Here is a 19,885-nt window from a genome sequence, read left to right as displayed (position 1 = left end):
GAGGGATCTTAGAACACAGAATTTCAGAGCTGGGAGGTCCTTAAGAACACAGGATGTCAGAGCTGAGAGGGACCTTAGAACACAATTTCAGAGCTGGGAGGACCCTTAAGACATAGGATGTCATAATTGGGAGGAACCTTAGAACCCGGGATGTCAGAGCTGGAAGGGCCCTTAAAACATGGGATATCAGAGTTGGGAGGGCCCCTAGAACACAGGAGGTCAGAGCTGGGAGGGCCTTAGAACCTAGGAGGTCAGAGCTGGGAGGGCCTTAGAACCTAGGAGGTCAGAGCTGGGAGGGCCTTAGAACCTGGGATGTCAGAGCTGGGAGGGCCTTTAGAACCTGGGGTGTCAGAGCTGGGAGGGCCCTTAGAACCCAGGAGGTCAGAGCTAGGAGGGCCCTATATGTCAGAGCCAAGGTGGGATCCTTAGGGATAAACAAGTTTTCCCAGGTCACACAAACTAGGCAATGACAAGGCCAGTACTAGAACCCTCACAAGGAGACGAGAAAAGTTGATTGCCCTGAGCTTTTAAAATAGTATGACAATTTTTTTTCTGTGACTTTGACTTTTTATTTGAAAGAAGATTAAAATAATGGTGAGGATGATAACTGACCTGATTCTACTCATTTGGTTAGAGATTTAATTCCCAGAGAATTCTCACATCCATTAGCTTGTTTTGATCTTCCCAACAACCTTGTGAAGAAGCTAGGACTTCAATTATCCACATTGGATAGATGAGGAAATTGAGATCTGGAAATTAATGACCAGCCAAAGATGAGCCAGGTATCCTGGTTATAGCTTTCTTCTTTCTTCCCCTCATCCCTCCCCTTTTCATCCCCAGAGACTCTAGCATTTCTCTTCCCTCCTCTGATTTCAGTGCCCTAGAACTTCAGCTGAAATCTGTTCCCTAGCTCTTCCCTGGGGACAGAAGGATCACAGATCAGAGATCTGGAGCTGGAAGGGATCTCCAGGGCCATCAATCTTTCATTTGACATAGGAAGAATTTGAGGTCCAAGGTTGTTGGGACTTACCCAAGCAAGGCCCTTATAAGTGGAATTGTGACCTGGGGTACTTTGATTTCTCAGAATGACTGTCTGATTCTCTCCTGTTTTTTCAATTTGCTTTTTAAAAAAGTTTATTGATTTTTTTTTGTCTTTATAATAGTTATTTCAGTCTCCCCTCCAAATTGAAGCCTCCCAGGTTTCAAGATAACACAATGAACCAGTAACATCTGACATATTGAGCATATTTGAGAGCACCTGTAATGCATGGTCCTAGGAAGTACCCTCCTTTCTGATTTGAGGGAGTCCAGGAGTGCAGTGGCATTAATCTTGACTGGGGCTTAGGAAGCCAGATATACTTGAGCCAGTATGGAGGGAGTCAGGACACTGAGGGACTAATTCAGCCTTGCCAAAAATTGATAGGACTCTGGACCAGTTCTTCACTTCTTGGCAACCCAGTTTCCAGATTTATAAAACAGGGGCAGAGTGTGACTAGTGTATGATCTTTTAAAGCTTTTTCCTGCTCTGTATATCAAGGGCCATAGAACTTTCTGCTTGGAATCTTGAATTCTCTTCCCTTTCCTAAGGCTCAGTAGGCTGTTTCCTCTTCTTCTTTCTTTATTTCCCCCCTTTCCTCTATTTTCCCTCTGTCCAGAAGAGGTTACTAGCAGCCAATAATAGGCATCTTATGGTCTGCTGTACAAATGAAAACATCCTTCTCTTCTCTACCCAAGCAGACTTGGAGCTGGTCATTGTTTATTCTAATCAACCAATGGACAAACTGTTATGAAGTGTTTACTATATGTGAGGTACTGGGCAAGGTGTTGGGGATACATAAAAAAGGGCAAAGGCAGCTTAATGCCATTGTAGTCTCCACCATCCAAATAGCATTGCTTCTCCCCTTCCTCCCCCACAAGTTCAGGAACAGCTGGGCCTCTAATCTCTCTGTGTCCCAGATTCTGGAAGGATTCCTTTGGATTCAGAATCTGTCAGGCCATATTCAATCCTTCTCTGCCCCCTTTCATCCTCATCAAGTGAAAGATGAAATGAGTAAGGAAACAAAGGTTGAAGCTTCCAAGCATATTGATTTCTTAAACAGTACATTGGGACCAGAGCTCTTCAGTGTAGGGCTGGACCCCAAATGCAGGAAGAGACAGATTTTATGCATTAAAGCAATTAATCAAATAAGAGCAATTAATTAAAAGGATACAATTAACCAGTATGCAAAAGTAAGTAATCTGATTTCTAACTGAAGAAAGATAAGGGACTTTCCAAGTTGGAAGGGTGAGAATAACAGGTGCAATTCCTGAAATCAGAAAGAGATGTTCCCCCCAAATGTCTGTGTTCCAACGAAAGAACATGGAAACAATAATTAATTGACAACTTAAGATAAGACATATGGGTTGCTTGAAATAAATGTAGCATTGTAAGAAACTCTTTGTATCAAAATTGGAATCTGATTGGGTCTCTGGGCAACAACCTAGATCTTTAGTTAAGGGTCTCTAAACAATAGGTGGGCTGGGTTCAAACAATGCATAAATTTTTCTCACAATTTCTGTAATTTAATAAAATCTTAATAGGAAAGAAATTGAACCAGAGCTACAATTGAATAGAAAGTAATTGAGCTAGCTTCAAAATTGAGTCACAAGACAGAGTCATTGTGGTTCACCCAATTCCCAGTTAGCCACTTGTTGTTCTAATCCTCTCAATTAGAGGTGTCCCACATACCTCTTCTATGTTATAATCCCATATAGGTCTCTATAAACCTTCTCTTCTGCAAGGACCTCTCCTATTCTTTATCCTAGGGAGCAGAAAGATTAGGACTGGCTTAATTTTTTTTTCTCCACATACTGAGAAATATCTTAAGTTAGACTTTAAGGCCAGAAGGAAAGGTTTCAAGGCTCAGATACCATCTCCTTCATAAAGCTCTTTCTGCTCTCCCTATTCCAACCCCATCCCAAATTTACTTCTAGAATATTGCCAGGGATATGGAATCCTTCCGTCCAGCTTATATCATTCTCCTAGCATCCCAGTCATTTCTGTTCTCACCTTCCCAATGGAAAGAGCCATAGATGAGGAGTCAGTTTGAATCCTTGTTCAATTCTTCCTGTGTAACAGTGGTAAATCACCTTTTGGGCTTCATTTTTCTCATCTGTGAAATTGAAGAAAAAATGTCTTCTGGGGTCTCTTTTAGCTTTCAATGCTAGGAGCTTAAATTAGAAGGGTTTGTGAATTGGGTTTGTGTAAAACCTCCTACTGTGTTTTTCCCTACCCCAACATAGGGCTTGGAAGGCAGAAGTCATGAAATACTTAGTCACTGTTCATGGTATTGAATTGAAGTGGGGGGGGGGAGAGAGTATATCAGTGGGAAGGCTAGAGGAGGCTCAGCTGGCAGGTGTAGAAACCATGAGGGGTCAAGTTCTGGTGTTAGAGAAACTACAGATGGGAGCTGGACCACCATTCTTCCAGAGCTCTAGAGGCCAGATTAGGGTCCTGGACCCCAAGTTCTCAGGGGAGCTTCTGTGGGCTATGACATCTGGTTCTGAGTGCCACTTATGGGGACTGAAGACAGCTGTACAGGGTATGGGTTATCCTTTAGCCTGCAGCCATGGGATAACACTTTGGGGGCTGCATTAGGCATTTCTCATACCTCATCCCTCTGCACTTGATGGATTGCCTTAAAATTGATTACTGGGGCATTGTCCTTCCATCCATTTTATTATATTTACTTATTTTTGCTTATTTTATTTTATCAATTACATGTAAAACTAGTTTAAAAATTGGTTAAAACATTGTTAAAACATTCATTTATTTAAATTTTGAGTTCCAAATTTTCTTTTCCTTTCTTCTCCCCTCCTTGAGAAGACAAGCGATTTACTATGATTATACATATGCAAATATTGCATATGTAAAAATATTTATACATGCAAAATATTTCCATATTAGCCACATTGTAAAAGAAAACAAATCCTAGAAAAATAAAGAAAGTAAAAAAAAATAGTATCCTTTGATCTGCATTCAAATTCCATCATTTCTTCCTCTGGAGGTGAATAACATTTTTCATTGTAATCGTCTTGGATCATTGTATTGCTGAGAATAGCTAACCCTAAATTTATAGTTAATTATTGTACAATGTTGCTGTGTAATAGTCTCTCATTTCACTTTGTATCAGCTCACATGAGTTTTCCTGGGTTTTCTGAAATCATCATTTCTTTTTTATTATTGTTTTATTTTTTCTGGTTATACATGTATATTCATTTTTTATACAAATTTATATACATTGGGACAGAAATGTCAGAACAAAAGGGGAAAAAAACCACCAGAGGAAAAAAAAAGAAAAAGAAAAAAGTGAAGATAGCAACTGTTGATTTACATTCAGTCTCCATAATTCTCCCTCAGGATGTAGATGGCATTTTCTATCCAAAGTTGATTGGGATTATCTTGAATCACTGAACCACTGAGAAGAACCAAGTTTTTCATAATTGATCATGGTATAATCTTGCTGTTACTGCATACAATGTATTCCTAGTTCTGCTTGTTTTGCTCAGCATCAGTTCATGTAAATCTTTCCAGGTCTTTCTAAAATCATCATTTTTTGTGGAACAATAACATTCCATTACTTTTATAAACTTTTATATTCAGCCATTCCCAAATTGATTGGTATCTATTCATTTTCTAATTCTTGCCACCATAAAAAGAGCTTCTACAAAGATTTTTGAATATACGAATCTTTTCCCCTCCTTTATGGAAGTCATCATTTCTTACAGCACAATAATCTTCCATTACAATTATATATCACAACTTATTCAGCTACTCCCCAATTGTTAGGCATTCTCTCAATTTCTAATTTTTTGCTACCACAAAAAGCTGCTATAAATGTTTTTGTACTTACAAGTCCCTTTCCCTTTCCTTTATTCTTTTTGGGATACTGATCTAGTAGTGATATTTCTGGGTCAAAGGTTATTTCTGAATTACATTTTTATAGCCCTACAGGTACAGTTCCAAATTGCTCTTCAGAATGACTGGATTAGTTCATCATGCATTAGTATCCCACTTTTTCTATATCTCCTTCAACATTTGTCATTTTCTTTTTCTGTCATATGAGCCAGTCTGATAGATGTGAGGTGCTACCTCAATGAGCCTAGAGTTAGGAAAGCTCATCTTCCTGAGTTTAAATTTGGCTTCAGACACTTATTAGTTGTCTGACCCTAGGCAAGTTATTTAACCCTGTTTGCCCCAGTTTTCTCATCTATAAAATGAGCTGGAGTAGGAAGAGGCAAAACACTCTAACATTTCTACCAAGAAAACCCCACATAAAGTCACAAAGAATCAGATCTGACTGAATCATTTCAACAACAAAAACAAAAACTTCAAAGTAGTTTCAATTTGCATTTCTTTATCCAACAGTGATTTAGAGCATTTCCCCTCATGTAATTATAGATAACTTTTATTTCTTCTTCTGAAAACTGTCTATTCATATTCTTTAACCATTTGTCAATTACAGTATGCCTCATATTCTTATAGATTTGATTCAGTTTTTTAGATATTTGAGAAATCAAGCTTTTATCAGAGAAACTTGTTGTAAAATTTCCTCTTCAGTTTCCTATTTTTCTTCTAGTTATGGCTGTATTGGTTTTATTTGTGCAAACCCTTTTTAATTTAGTATAATCAGAATTATCCATTTTACATTCCATAATGGTCTCTAGTTCTTGTTTGGTCTTAAATTCCTCCCTTTTCTATGGATCTGCCAGGCAAAATATTCCACTCTCCTCTAATTTGCTTATATTATATTTTCTTGTAGTAGGCCTTGAAAACATTCTCCTTCACAGGAATAACACAGACTTTCCAAAAGTCTTAGTATAGTTTTAAGCTTATTTTGGGATGCCCAAGAATAAGCTTCTTGATGTCAGGAATTGTATCTTTCTTCTTTCTTTCCTCCCCTCCACCAATTTGACAAATAGTGTTTTCCTTCTTAATTTTGTATTTAACTACTCTTTCTATATATTTACATTGTTTGTTTTATATTTATGCTATATGTATTTTTACATATATTTTGTTCTTTGTAGTTGTGTCCCTAGCAATATCTGTTTAGTTGTAATAGCTGGTGTTTAATAAATATTTCTTGATTGATTGACACACCTACTGTGCATGATAATGGGCAATGGAGAGACGAAAACAATTGCTACATAAGGAAATTCCCTGGAAGATTTTCTCATTAGAAGGGGGCTCACGAGCTAAGTCTCAAGAGAAATGAGGGATTATGAGAAGTGGGGGTTTCCCAGGCAGTGGGGAAGGGAGGTGCAAAACAGGTATTTGGGGGACAGAGAGTTGATTTTGGGAAATTACAAATAGTCTAATTTTGCTGGGATCTGAAGTGTGGATAAAAACAATGTGCACTCAGACTGGAAAGGTAGGTTGAAGGCAGATGGTAAAATACCAAACAGAATTTCTATTTTATCCTGGAGGCAGGAGGGAGTCATTGACATTTGTTTAGCAGAGAAGTGGCATGGTGTAGGTCCCATGGTACCAGACACAGACTGCTGTACATGCAACTAGGAAATTACTTGTCCTTTCAGTGTTGAGAAGAAAAGTTCTGGGTCAAAATGTCCAGCACCAAGATACCTAGAAACATTTATATTCATACCATTTTGAACCTCTTTCCTTATCCAGAAACAACAACCAAAAAAACCACCACATAAAATCCTCCCTAGTTATTATATCCCCTGCAAGGGAGGCCTCTAAGACCTTTGTAGGACAGAGTTGTCAGCTGGGAATTGGAAGATAGGTTTTGGGGTGTTTCTTACTTATTAGCAAGTCATTAACCCCTCTGTGGGGTTTGATTTCTTCATGTATAAAGTAAAGGGATGGATCAAGTGATTTTGAAGTTACTTTCCAACTCAATTACTGATCATGTGCTCAGAGAGTTGGAAGGAACCATAGAAATCATAGTCCAAAACTGTCCTCCCCACCCTTCCCTTTATTTTTATTTTTTAACATATGAGGAAACAGGGCCAGAGCAATTAGGTGAATTTTTGGAGGCCACACAAGTAAAAAAATGGAAGGCTCTAGTACTTTCCCCAAAGCACCATTATCAGTCAACAAACATTTACTGTCTATGCCAATGCTTAGTGCTGAGAATAGAAGGACACAGAGCACCGAAGAAAGAGAAAAAGAGAGAGGCAGAGCGAAAGAAAGATGGGGAAGAGGGAGAGAGAGAAAAAAAGACCGAGAAACAGGCAGAGAGAGAGGAGAGAGAGAGAGAGAGAGAGACATACACAGAGATTGAAAGAAAGGAGACAGAGACAAAGAGGAGAGAGACAGAGAAAGAGACATAAAGACATAGAGAGACAGAGACAAAGAGAAGAGGGAAAGAGAAAGGGAAAGAGAGGGAGAGGGAGAAAATGAGAATGAGTCTCTGGTTTTGTATTGTTATTGCCCAAGTGAGTAAACTCCCTCAATGAGTGCAGGTAAATATGTTACCTGCGAATTCTAGTCTTGGAGAGCTATCTAGAACTCTGAAGGCTATTTGACTTGCCCAGAATCTCAGAGGTTGTATCTGTCAGTCAGGATTTGAGCTCAGGTCTTCCCGATTTTATTGGTCAACTTTCCAATCACTGTACTAGCTTGGTTGGGGGAAGGGTTTGAAGAAATGAGGCATCAGGAAGATCTTTATTTAGAAAGTGGTACAGGTAAGTGGTGAAATGGATAGAGTGCCAGTCCTGGATTCAGGAGAATATGAGTTCAAATCTGGCCTCAGACATTTATTAGCTGTGTGTCCTTGAGCAAGTCATGATGAGATGGAAAAGAAAATGGCAAACCATTTCTGAATCTTTGCCAAGAAAACCATAAATGTGGTCAAGAAGAATCAAACATGACTTTAAAAAGACAACAGCAATTTGAACTGTCTTGAAGGAAATTGAGGATTCTAAGGGTTTGGGACAAAAAAGGGAATACATTCTAGGAAAGGAGTAGGATAGCCTGTACAAAAGGAAGGGGGAAAGGAGATGGAATGTGAATTATGGTAAGCAGCAATTAGGCCTATGATAGCTATAATTTCACAGTGAGAGAGGAATAATGTGTGAGACTTCTAGTAAGCTAGAAGTTCTTAGGCTGGTAATAAGGTACTCTGCTAAGAATCAGATAGGCTTTAAGTAGGAATCTGAGATGCTTGTTGGGCATGCCAATTGTTAAAATTTCACGAGCACTTGTTCAGTTGTATCCAACTCTTTCTGATTCTATTTGGATTTTTTTTCCCCTGGTAAAGGCATTGGAATAGTTTGCCATTTTTCCTCTCCAGCTCACTTTACAGATGAGGAAACTGAGGCAAACAGGATGAAGTGACTTGCCCAGGGTCATAGAGTTAGTATCTGAGTCTTTCTGACTCCAGGCCAGGCTCTCCATTCATTTCACCTCTATGCCTGGAAAATCAATAATCATTATAGGTGATTGATTATACAGGGGCTCAATTTGTTTGGTTGATTGACAAGAAAATGATGGAGAGAATGTTAATGCAGATTATGCATGAAAGTTATGTAGTGAGCACATATATATGGATATGTGCATATATATTTGTGTAAGTATATGTGTATATACACATATTTCTATATGTATTTGTGTATGTATATGCGTATACATATATATTTATTTCTATATGTATTTATATGTGTATACACACACACACACGCACACATTTTTTCCTCCCAGAGACTTGTCAGCACAAGGCAATCAGGACAGGGCAGTGGCGGGGATGTCCCTTTGGGAAGGGGATGGGGACAGGGCTAGGAAGTCAGAGTTGGCAGGATGATTAAAGATGTGTCTCAAACTCGAAAGACCGAAGAGGAAACTGAGGTCCCTGGTGAATCAGATGCCAGATGCCCCGGCGGGCCTGGCCCAGCGCCAGCCGGAGCGAGTGCCAGGTGCTAACTGCAGGTGCCAGGCTCCCTTCCACGTTCCGCCAATGGGCAAAAGTGCCGCACTCCAGAGGAGGGCTCAGGGGTGGGGCTACCGCGTTGGGCATCCCAGCTTCCAGCTGGCTCCCCTTCTGTTTCTCTGCCTCTTGCCTGCCGGCCTCTCCCGGGGCTAGAGCATCCCCCCGCCCCTTCCCCTGGCGGGAGGGCCGGGATCCCGTGGGCTCGCCTCCCACGTGGGTGCGGCGCCAGAGCTAGAACCCGGCCCGGGTTTAGAGCTGGGGTTTGGCCCGCGCGTGCGCACGCTCTACCAGCTCCTCTCCTCCCTCTCCCCTTGTCTTCTCTCCCCTCCCGCCCCTTCTTCCTCCTTACTGGTCTCAGGAAGGGGGGGCGGGAGGGCGCAGCCGGGGCTTGGCCTCAGCCAATGGGCTGGGGGCCCGCGGGCCCGGCCCCCTCCTTCCCTCGAACGCGGCCCAATCGGAGTTTACTACAATGTTGTGGGGCGCGGAGGTGGGGGGGACCTGAGGAGGGGTTGGGGGAGGGGGAGGGAGAGGGGAGGCGTGCGGGCGCGCGTGAGGGCCGCGAGGGCCGGGGCCGCGGCGCCGCCGGGGACCGTCGGCAGGGGGAGGCGCGCGCGCCAGGCCGCCCGCTCCTTCCTTCCTCCCTGCCTTCTCTCGCTCGCTGCTTCTGGCGGTCGGTTGGTCAGTCAGTCAGTCAGGCGGGCAGCCCGCGAGGCGGCGGCGCCTCCTGCCATTGTTCCTCGGGCGGCGGCGGGAGCGGGAGCGGCGCGAGCATCCCGAGCCTGCACCGCGAGGTGAGCTGAGGTAAGATGAGGTGAGGCGGGCCGGGCCGGGCCGGGCCGGGGCGGGCGGGCGCGGAGCTGTCCCCGAGGGGCCGGTCCTGGCGCCGCCGCCAGTGCAGCCTTTGTCTGCGGCAGCGCCCCGCAATCCCGAGGCCCCGCCGCAGCAAGGGCTTCCTCAGGGGCAGCAGGGAACCTGGTGATTTGCACCGCTGGGGAAACTGAGGCCCAAGAGGCTCGGGACTTGCCCAAGGTCACCCCGTAGGCTCAAAGCCGGGACCTGTGGCGGCGGGTCTGGGGCGCGAGCCCCCGTTCCCCCCGGGGGTTTCTGGAGGCTTGCGGATGTTGGGGCACAACCCAGCATGGGGAGGGATGCAGGGGGCAAGGAAGATTTCCAGAAAGTTTTTTCCTTTTTCCTTGTCTCTTTCCCCTGGTGTGCGGATCCTGCAGGGCCGAGGCAGGGACTGACTCCGGAGCTGCATCCCCCCTTTCCTAGATGGCTACATGATGTGATTAACCCTCATTAACAATGTAGCTCTTGTGATGACAGTAGCAGTGGTCAGCACTCGCCTTACACACTGTATCTCACAACTACTCTTGGGGTGGGCACTCTCATTATCCTTTTTTGACAGATGAGAACACTGAGGCTGAGAAATTCAGGGATTTTTCCAGATTGACTTGGCCACTAAGGGCCAGGGACAGGACTGGAACTTAGATTTTTGGGGTGTCCAAGTCCAGCACTGTCTCAGCAGATACAACACTTGGGAACTGGAACTCCATGATCATGCAGTGCAACCACTTCCTATTGCTGGAGACAGACTACCTGCCCAGGGTCACCTGGGGCCATCCCATTTGGACCTAGATCCTGACTAGGAAGTCCTGCACTTTTCCTTTCCCAAGGCCTTACACTGCCTCTGTAAATCTTTACAGAGTGTTTTCTTCATCTCAATCCTGTGCAATTATGATGAATAATTCCCATTTTACAGAAGAGGAAGATGAGACTCAGGAGAGGTGGCACAATTAGTCTATCTGCTGTAACTCTGTAAAGGTTCTGACTGCATAATTGATTATAACATGCTTTTTGTTCTTGTGTGTATATTTTCATTTGTGTTGGGGGTGGGGAGAGCAGATTGTAAACTTTGTAATGCCATAGGCATTACGTTTGAGAAATATTAGTTTTTATAGTGCCTCAGAGTTTACAAAGCACCTTCCTCTTGGCAAATTTGTTCAAGGAAACTGAGATACTTAGAGGTCATGTGATTCATTCATAGTGACACAGTTCAGATTCAAACAGGGACTTATTCCATTACTGGGCTATCTTCTAATATAGTGCATAGTACTTTATATGCTATTTCCTAATGAGGTGGTTTGAGGCATTTGAGAAAAACATGATTATAAGTTTTTCAATTTGAGAGATTAAATATTTTTATTTGTTTTTAGGATTCTCTGGAATCAGAGGGTTTTTATTTTTGTCATTATGACCATATAGATGCATTTTATATTTATTATGTACATATCCTGTAGAATTTACTAAAGATTGTATTGTTACCTTACTTATGCAGATATTGGTGGCTTACCCTCAGTATTTCATCATCAAACTATTATTCCTGGTGAGATTTTATCCAAACACGTTTATTCTTCCTAGGAACAGACATTCTCTTGAGAGAGAAAGTGATCTCACGTGGAACAAATTGCTGATGGATTGGTTTCTAGCCACATGATAGTGACTGTCATGCTGTTGTTTTCTTGACTGTACTCAAGTCATAATTGAATAGTCTTTAGAGACTCTTTGGCATGTGTTGAAAATTTTTTCAAAGATCCTAAGCTTAAAAACATTTTTTTTATTAGTAATTTGAGTGATTTCACAGCTGCTATTTTGTTCTTTCTGCTTTTAGGGAAAACTGAAATAAATGGTTATGCTCTGAGTATTATTATAGTGGGTTTTATGGCTCATCATGAGGATATATGGCAATTCTTTTTATTTCTCCCTCTTTTCATTGCCTGTCTGAATTTGAACTGAAACCTTTGTTGGTTTAACCACTTACTTGGAGCCAACATTTTTCTTTTCTTTTTTAAAAAAATCCCAATTAATCCAAATTCTGCTCTTGCAATAAAAATCCCTACTGAAAAATGAAGAAATAGGCATGGCCCTCTTTCCATTCTGTAAGTCTTATCAATTCCTTGCCTTCTGGATCTTGGCATTTTTAGAAAAAGTTTTCTCTGTGAAGTCTAAACCAATAATAATAGCTAACATTTACATAGTACCTAACTATGTGCAGTACACTGTGCTAAGGGCTTTACAATTATTATCTCATTTGCTCTTATTTTCACAGTGTTTTGTTTTCCATTTCTCAAGTATAAGGTGTCTTTTTTGTGTTTGGCAGTTGGGTTAAATGACTTGCTCAGGGCCACACAGCTAGTAAGTGGTAAGTGTCTAAGGTGGGACTTGAGTTCAGGTCCTCATGACTCCAGGGTCGGTGCACTATCCACTGGGTTATCAAGATGCCCCATAAGATGGCTTTTACTACTATTCCTACTGAATTCTAGAAGTGACTTTTTTGTTCTATTTTGGGGGGAAGATAACTTTAGTTCTTATTGAGGAGAAAATATTCCTTATAATGTTTTACTCTATCAACTCTGTTAACTAGCCAAACATGAGTGAAAAAATCAAAAGAGTATTTGTACTTCAGACATATTTGTGTTTGAGTTACATTTCCTTTAGTTAAAACAGTGATATAGTAAATTAATTCTTTAGCAAAGGTTGACAGTTTCCTGTGATTCTTTCCAGTTCTTAATTTACATGTTTCAAATAAAAAAACTCTTTCACCTCTCAGTGGTCTAGATCCCAAGGAAAAGAAAAGAGATAAATTGGTACATGTTCTTATTTGAAATTAAATTTTGTAATTAATATAGATTCTTTAGTCAGGAGGCATGCTAACATTTTTTTGCAATTTCCATTTAGGTTTTTAAGTTTGTTCAAGATATAATCTAGAAGTTTTAGAATTAGTTACATATGATGAATGAGTTAGGAGCTAATTTCTTCAGCTGTGTGACTGAAAACTAGAAATATTGAAATTGTATTGATAGTGTTATCATTAGTAACAGGTTATATATTTACACAGGATCTCTTTTCCAAGCGTCCTAAGACATATTTAATATAAAATTTTATTGATAGTCTTTTTGAGGAGGATAGCCAATAGAAAATATTCTAGTAGTAGTCAAGAAGATTGAATATAGCAAATCACAGAAATTTAATTTCTAGGTTCAATACAACAAACATTTATTAAGAGCCTGCTTTGTGCTATGTGCTGGTGTTATCTACAAAGACAAAAAAGTCTATGTCCTTGAGGGATTTACATTTTCTCTGTCATATGGTCTAGTGTGTTTATAGTATTTAAATAAATTTTAAATTTATACAAAATTTATACAAAATAATTGCCTAGTGGAGGAAGACAGTGGGAATCAGGAAGATGCTCTTGTGGGAGATAGCACTTGAGCTCAACCTTGAAGGGAATTAGGAAATTCCAAGGAATGGAGGTGAAACAAGAGACAACTGGTGTAGGGTTGGGAAGGAAGTGAGGTTGGTAGCCTATACAAGGCACAGAGATGAGAAGGGGAATTCTGATATTAATAAAATACAAGCTTTTAGTGAAACTCCCCTGAAATTTCTCAAGATCTTTTTTTTTTTTTTCCTGCAAGAAAGGTCTTCTTGATCTTCAGTTCAAAGCATTTTGAGCTCTGTTGTATATGGAAAGGACTCTCAGCTTCTTAGTATATAAGCTGGGAGCAGGAATTATTTCATTCATATTTGTAGCCCCATAGAACCTGACATCAACAAAGCACTTAATTGTTACTTGTTGACTGATTGGTTTGTTTACTGAAAGCTTAAAGGTAAAGGACTTGAAAAGAGACTATGAGCCCAGGTGTATAGGTAATACATGTAAAAAGTTCCAAACAAGACTGACATCTCCCTGGGACATTCATTCTTTTATAAAGCACCATGTCCTTTGTTGTTGTTGGCTTTTTTTTTTAATGGGCACGAGTCTGGGTCCTCTTGTAATGAAGAAGTCAAAGCTTCTTGAGTTTCAGGTTTATGCCTTAAATGTTGTGAATAATGCAAAGTTGAGCTGTCTGAAATTTAGGTCAAATAGAATAAAGTGAAATTGGGTAAATGTAAAAGGTAAACTTGACACTTCTGAAGCTGATTTTTAAAAACTCACCTACAGTATGTGAGAATGCTATTTTAATAGGTTGCAAGGAGGGAAATAAGGATTGGAGGACTAAGGAAAGAACTGGAAGGCTGTTCCACTGCAGAGGGATTGGACTTGTTCTGCTTGGTACAGAGGATTAAAGTAGGAGGAACAAGTGCAAGGTGTAGTTACATTTTTGGCCTTGAACTCTTCCTTAAGGTTAGACTATTTAGAAATGGAATGGACTGTCTTAGGAGTGAATTAGATAATAAATGCTTGTTGATTAGTTATCATGTTTGGTAGAGAGAGCGTTTTTGTGGGTGTCTGGGCTGTACTAAGTGTCCTCTCTGGTCCCATCTCACTCAGAGATTTTGTTAATTATATATGGGTCCTTGCCTTTCGAGGTTGCCATTTCCCAGGAGTGATGAGATATATAAGTAACTATACTATAAAGTATATTTCTTTACATTTATATTGTTTTGTCATCTCTACTAGATTGTAAATTCCTTGAGGACAGGGAGTTTCTTAACTGTATTTCTATTTCCCTTGGCACTTAGTAAGTGCTTACTAAGTGTTACATGAATCCAAAGCAAAACACTTCATTTTCTTGTATTTCATTTCTCCAGCTTATAGAGGAAATGGGATTTTGTCTTTAACTGGGAACATATTGTAAAGCATGCAATGACTAGTAACTTCCATGGAGTTACATCCATATTCATAATAACTTATTATGAAAATCAGCAATTGTAAAATTTTACGAAATGGTTCTAGATGATTTTTCATGTTATTTGGTCCAGTGTGGGTACTCCTCTAATATTTGAAGATCAAAATTCACCTAGGCCTTCTTATCCTTCTAGTCTCTTGTCCATGTCTTCCTGTAAATCCTTGAGATAAAGAGATCTACCCAGTATTTTAAAGCCTGGGTATCTTGGCTTAATTTAAACCACTAATATAGCCTGTTATTTTTTCCTTTTGTTAAATGGCTGGCTCACATCCCTTAATAATCATACATATTTTGGATATCTTTTTTTTTTTGCAATTTTTGTGCCCACAGTTCATTGTTGGGAATGTTTCATCCTATTTACTCCCACCATGCATTTCTCCATTGCCCTTTGGGTGACCCGCAATTTGTGATTCCTCAGAGATTGTAGTAATTCATGATCCACAATCATATAGCATCACCAGAAGAATATTAGAAAAGCAATAGGCAGGCTTTTGCAAATGATATTCTATAGCAGAACCCATCTTTACAATCATAAATTTGTAGAGAATACAAGATTCCTGTTTGTTGACTATAAAGTATTTGATTCATTTGAAAAAATGCTGTTGTGAAATACTTAGTCATATGTTGGTCAGATAGTATTTAATCTTTCAGGATGTTATTAGCCAGTTTGTTGCTAGATTACAAACTCCATGAAGTCAGAGGCACAATCTTATTTTCTTTGCATATCTCTTGAGTGTCTGACAAAGTACATTTCCTGTATTTCAAAATACCCATAATTCACTGGTACTTTCCTATCACTAATATCACCCCTCATATGAATTTCAGTGTTCAAAAAACTATCATTAGCTGTCATTTAGCCTTCAGTGATGAGCATCCCAGAATTTAGCTAGGCCGACAACCCAAGTCTTTCTTCTTTGGTAGATGATGCTAGTGTCTGTATTCCTGATGGAGAATCCATTTCATTTCCACTGCAGTAAGATCCAAATAGGACTGAAGTGGAGGAGTATATTTCATAAGCATTTAAGAAATAGGAGATTGAATGAAGGAACTTTGGGAGAAAGACCACTGTCAAAGTTAGATTGGAAAAAAAATTTCTTTTGAAAATTAGATAAATCATCTTTATGTATGTCATGTTTTCATATACATTAATTCCTACTGGAATAGTGCAGGTCATCTGTATTGTTTATGAATTTTTTTTGCCTTAATAGACTGAATGTAAAAATACTATGTCTCAAAACATTCATTGCACAAACAGCCTTTATATCTGATCAATAGGCGTAGAAGATGTTATAGACAAAAAATGAATGACTTGAAAGAAACCTGTTTGGATATCTGTTATCAGTCTTGCATTCACTTTGAGCTTTATCAGTAGCACCAGCTGTCCAGTTTTTCTTTAATGAGCTAATCCTGGGTTAATGAAAGCTTCAAGTAGCTAAATTTCTCCTGGTTGCATTCTGCTTTGGAGATGGGAGGAGGAGCTGCATTATTGGTAGTTCTGGAAATCTTTGCCTCTTTGATTGCACATTTAGTTATGAACTCTACCATTTGCCAGTCTGAGTGCTAAGGGACTCAGCAGTTAGCAAATAGATAGACTGATCTAACAGGAGGGAGGCAGGCCCTTCCAGGTGGCGCACTGCTTGTGGTCTACACCTGCTCTTTGTTGTTGAAAGAAGCAATTTTTCCTTAGGGTTTATTTTACAACTAAATCAAACTCCTCTTGTTATGTCATTTTTAAATTTTAGGAATAACCCTAAATTTTTCAGTGGATTGAACTTCTTTGATTAGAAAATACTTAACACCTGTTTAAACATAATTTTTTCTTAAATATTTGTATTGATAAATTTCAATTGACCAGACTGTTTAGATAACTGCCCCCAGCATATTCCTGACTGAATCTTGTACAGTGTACAATCCCTGAAAACAATGAAATAAAATGACACAAAGCAATAATTGCAACTGATTTTACTATATACTTACATAAGAATATTTGTGTTTTTTTGCAGAAAGGACTGTTGTGTGCTTCATAAATTTGTACCAACACCATCCAATGTTTCTGATTAATCTTGCCACTTAAAATTGTACATGGTTGTAATAATTGTTTATATTTATTTATGCTAATTCTTTTGGTCCTGCTTTATGTCTTTAAAATATTCATCATTTCTTATGGCACACTAATATTTCATTACTGCCATATACCACAATTAGCCATTGCCCAGGTGACTGATATAGTTTTTCCCCTCCACTTTTTGCTATTAACAAAGCACACATTTATTTAGCACCAGTTATATTCCAGTTGTCATTCTAGGCACTGGGCAATACAGAGACAAAAATGATACAATCCCTATCATCAGGAAACTTATGAGCTTATGTTCTGTGAGGAGGCAAGTAGCTTATTGAAGTGGTATAGATTTTGAAGTATTCAGGAGGCAGACAGCATGTATCAAGGAAGCCAAGCCATGGCTACCACACAATCTCAGCCACACCTCTACTTCAGACCCTTGTGAAAGTAGGCTTAGAACCCTTGAGTCCCAAATCTCCTGCAATAGATGCCCCCTCTCCTTTAGCTCCCTAGGAGCCAACTGGACCCTTGCAGTCACCATTCTGGGAAGGAGCACCTGTGATGATGTGACCTGGAAATTGCTTGTGCAATTTCTGCTCCTGCCCAACATCCATAATTATTGAAGACCCAGGAAACAAAGTTTTTGACAACAAAGTCCTTGTCTCTGTGAAATGGTTTAAAACTAGTAAAGAGGCCAGTTAGACTGGATTATAGAATATGGAAAAGGGATTAATTTATAATAAGATTTGAAACATAAGTTGAGCCCAGGTTGTGAAGAGCTCTAAAAAATAAATAGAATAATATTTGCTCCTAGAGGCAGTAGGGAGTCAATCGAGTTTATTAACTAGAATGTGGGAGTGATATGGTCAATCTTGAACTTTAGGAAAATTATCTTGGCACCTATGCTTGGAAAGAAGAGAGACTTGAGGCTGGGACTCCAATGAAAAGACTGTTGCAGTATCCAGGCTAGAAGAATCTGGACCAAAGTGGTGGCTACATGAGCAATGAGAAGGAGATAGATACCAGGGAATGTATGGAGATGGAAGTGACAAGATTTAGCAATTGACTGCATATATGGGTTGACAGATTGCAATTTTGAGAATGACAGTGAGGTTATAAACCTGGTGACTGGAAGGGTAATTGTAAGATAGTTGGGCTTAAAGAGAGGTAATTTTTTTTTGAAAAATAAAGTTTAGTTTTAGACATGTTGAGTTTAAGATGTCCAGGAAACAAAGTTTGAAGTATCCAGTAGACAGTTACATAGTTACAAATAAATAATTTTAATGTTTCTATGGATATTTTTATACAGAAGTCTTTTTTGCTGGTTAATAACATTATTTTATAAACCTAAAAATGAGATTTCCTGAGCCAAAGTGTATGGATAACTTTGTAATCTTCACAATCCTAATTGTTTAATATAATAATATGTAATAACAATTCATATCTTCTCCAAAAGATACCTTTTCCTTCAGATTCAACAGATATTTATTGAGCAATCATTATTTATAAGATTATGATAGGCGATAATGGGACAGTTAGTGTCCATATATTGCCTATGTGCTGTCATGTTTTTACTTATTTTGTTATTTCCCAATTACATTTTAATCTCTTTTATGCCGCACTCAGGATACTACTGGCTAATTCCTCTGTTGTTGGAAATACAGATGAAATTATAATGTGACCCTGAGGCTATAAAAAGCCTGTAAAGTTTACAAAATGCTTTACTACAGCATAGGATTAGCTAGTCCAACCTCTTATTTTTCAGAAGAAACTGAGACCTAGAGGGGATAACTGTTTTGCTCAGTTACACAAATATATGTAGGAAAGCCAGCAAGAGAACTTAGCTAGTCTGACTCCCCACCTCATCCTGTTTTCTACTGCATTGCACTACCTCATAGACTCATTCTGTGCTCCCCAAATCTTGTTGGATAGGTTAGAGGTCAGGTCAGACACAGTGATATAACATGAGATTTGTCCAAGATTTCCTCACTCACAGGATCCCATTTTCTAACTGCATTTCTGGTGCTTTTCTCTAAGAACTATTATTCAGAATGGAATAAGGAAATGATCAGGGGATATAAAATGGTATAGTAGGTCAGAAGAGGAAAGAATCACTTTATTATTTTTTTTATTATATCTTTTTATTTATAAGATATATGCATGGATAATTTTTCAGCAATGACAATTGTAAAACCTCTTGTTCTAACTTTTCCCCTCCTTCCCTCCACCCCTTCCTCGAGATGGCAGGTTGACCAATACATGTTAAATATGTTGAAGTGTAAGTTAAATACAATATATGTATACATGTCCAAACAGTTATTTTGCTGTACAAAAAGAATCGGACTTTGAAATAGTATACAATTAGCCTGTGAAGGAAATAAAAAATGCAGGTGGACAAAAATAGAGGGATTGGGAATTCTCTGTAGTGGTTCATAGTCATCTCCCAGAGTTCTTTCGCTGGATGTAGCTGGTTCAGTTCATTACTGCTCTATTGGAACTGATTTGGTTCATCTCATTGTTGAAGAGGGCCACGTCCATCAGAATTGATCATCATATAGTATTGTTGTTGAAGTACATAATGATCTCCTGGTCTTGCTCATTTCACTCAGCATCAGTTCATGTAAGTCTCTCCAGGTCTTTCTGAAATCATCCTGCTGGTCATTTCTTACAGAACAATAATATTCCATAATATTCATATATCACAATTTATTCAGCCATTCTCCAATTGATGGGCATCCACTGAGTTTCCAGTTTCTGGCCACTACAAAGAGGGCTGCCACAAACATTTTTGCACATACAGGTCCTGTAAAGAATCACTTTAGAATAGAAATAATAGTTGTGACCTAGGTAGTATTGGTTAGAAAAGGATTTCTATAGAAGATGGCATTTAAATCATTCTTTAAGGGAATATGTACAAAGTTCATAATTTGAACCATCACCTTGTATTTTGTTTTATTAGCCTATGCTACTACCTTATTCTGCATCTATAAAATGAGAATAATATTAGACAATTCTGTTATTAGACTATCATAAGGATCAAATGAGAATATATAGAAAAATATTTTGTTGATGCTTTCTTTCCTTTCTTCCCTCTAATGCCTTCTGTTCTGCAAAACATAGCCCTTTTTAAAAATAGTATTTCTTTTGGTAAGGCTTTATATGCCCCACAATAATGTTCACTGGCATATCTTTATGAAAATATGCGT

General features: G+C 39.3%; 1 protein-coding gene across 31 annotated transcripts in view; it reads left to right on the top strand.

The window, feature by feature from the left end:
• Nucleotides 1-19,885, top strand: part of EPB41 (erythrocyte membrane protein band 4.1) — a 210,193-nt gene that overhangs the window by 24,077 nt on the left and 166,231 nt on the right. For 6 of the 31 annotated variants that reach the window (XM_031962426.1, XM_031962422.1, XM_031962425.1 and 3 more), the window contains exon 1: nt 9,524-9,731. The exons of 2 other annotated variants lie outside the window; for them this stretch is intronic. The gene's annotated coding sequence lies outside the window, so the exon portion shown is untranslated. Of the gene's footprint in view, nt 1-9,523; nt 9,732-19,885 lie in introns of those variants that run through there. 23 more of the 31 variants (XM_031962427.1, XM_031962424.1, XM_031962420.1 and 20 more) reach the window with 9 other exon arrangements.

The sequence above is a fragment of the Sarcophilus harrisii genome, chromosome 3 (assembly GCF_902635505.1).
Source record: "Sarcophilus harrisii chromosome 3, mSarHar1.11, whole genome shotgun sequence".
NCBI lineage: Eukaryota > Metazoa > Chordata > Mammalia > Dasyuromorphia > Dasyuridae > Sarcophilus > Sarcophilus harrisii.
The sequence above is the reverse complement of the archived record's forward strand: the minus strand, read 5'-3'. Positions and strand labels throughout refer to the sequence as shown.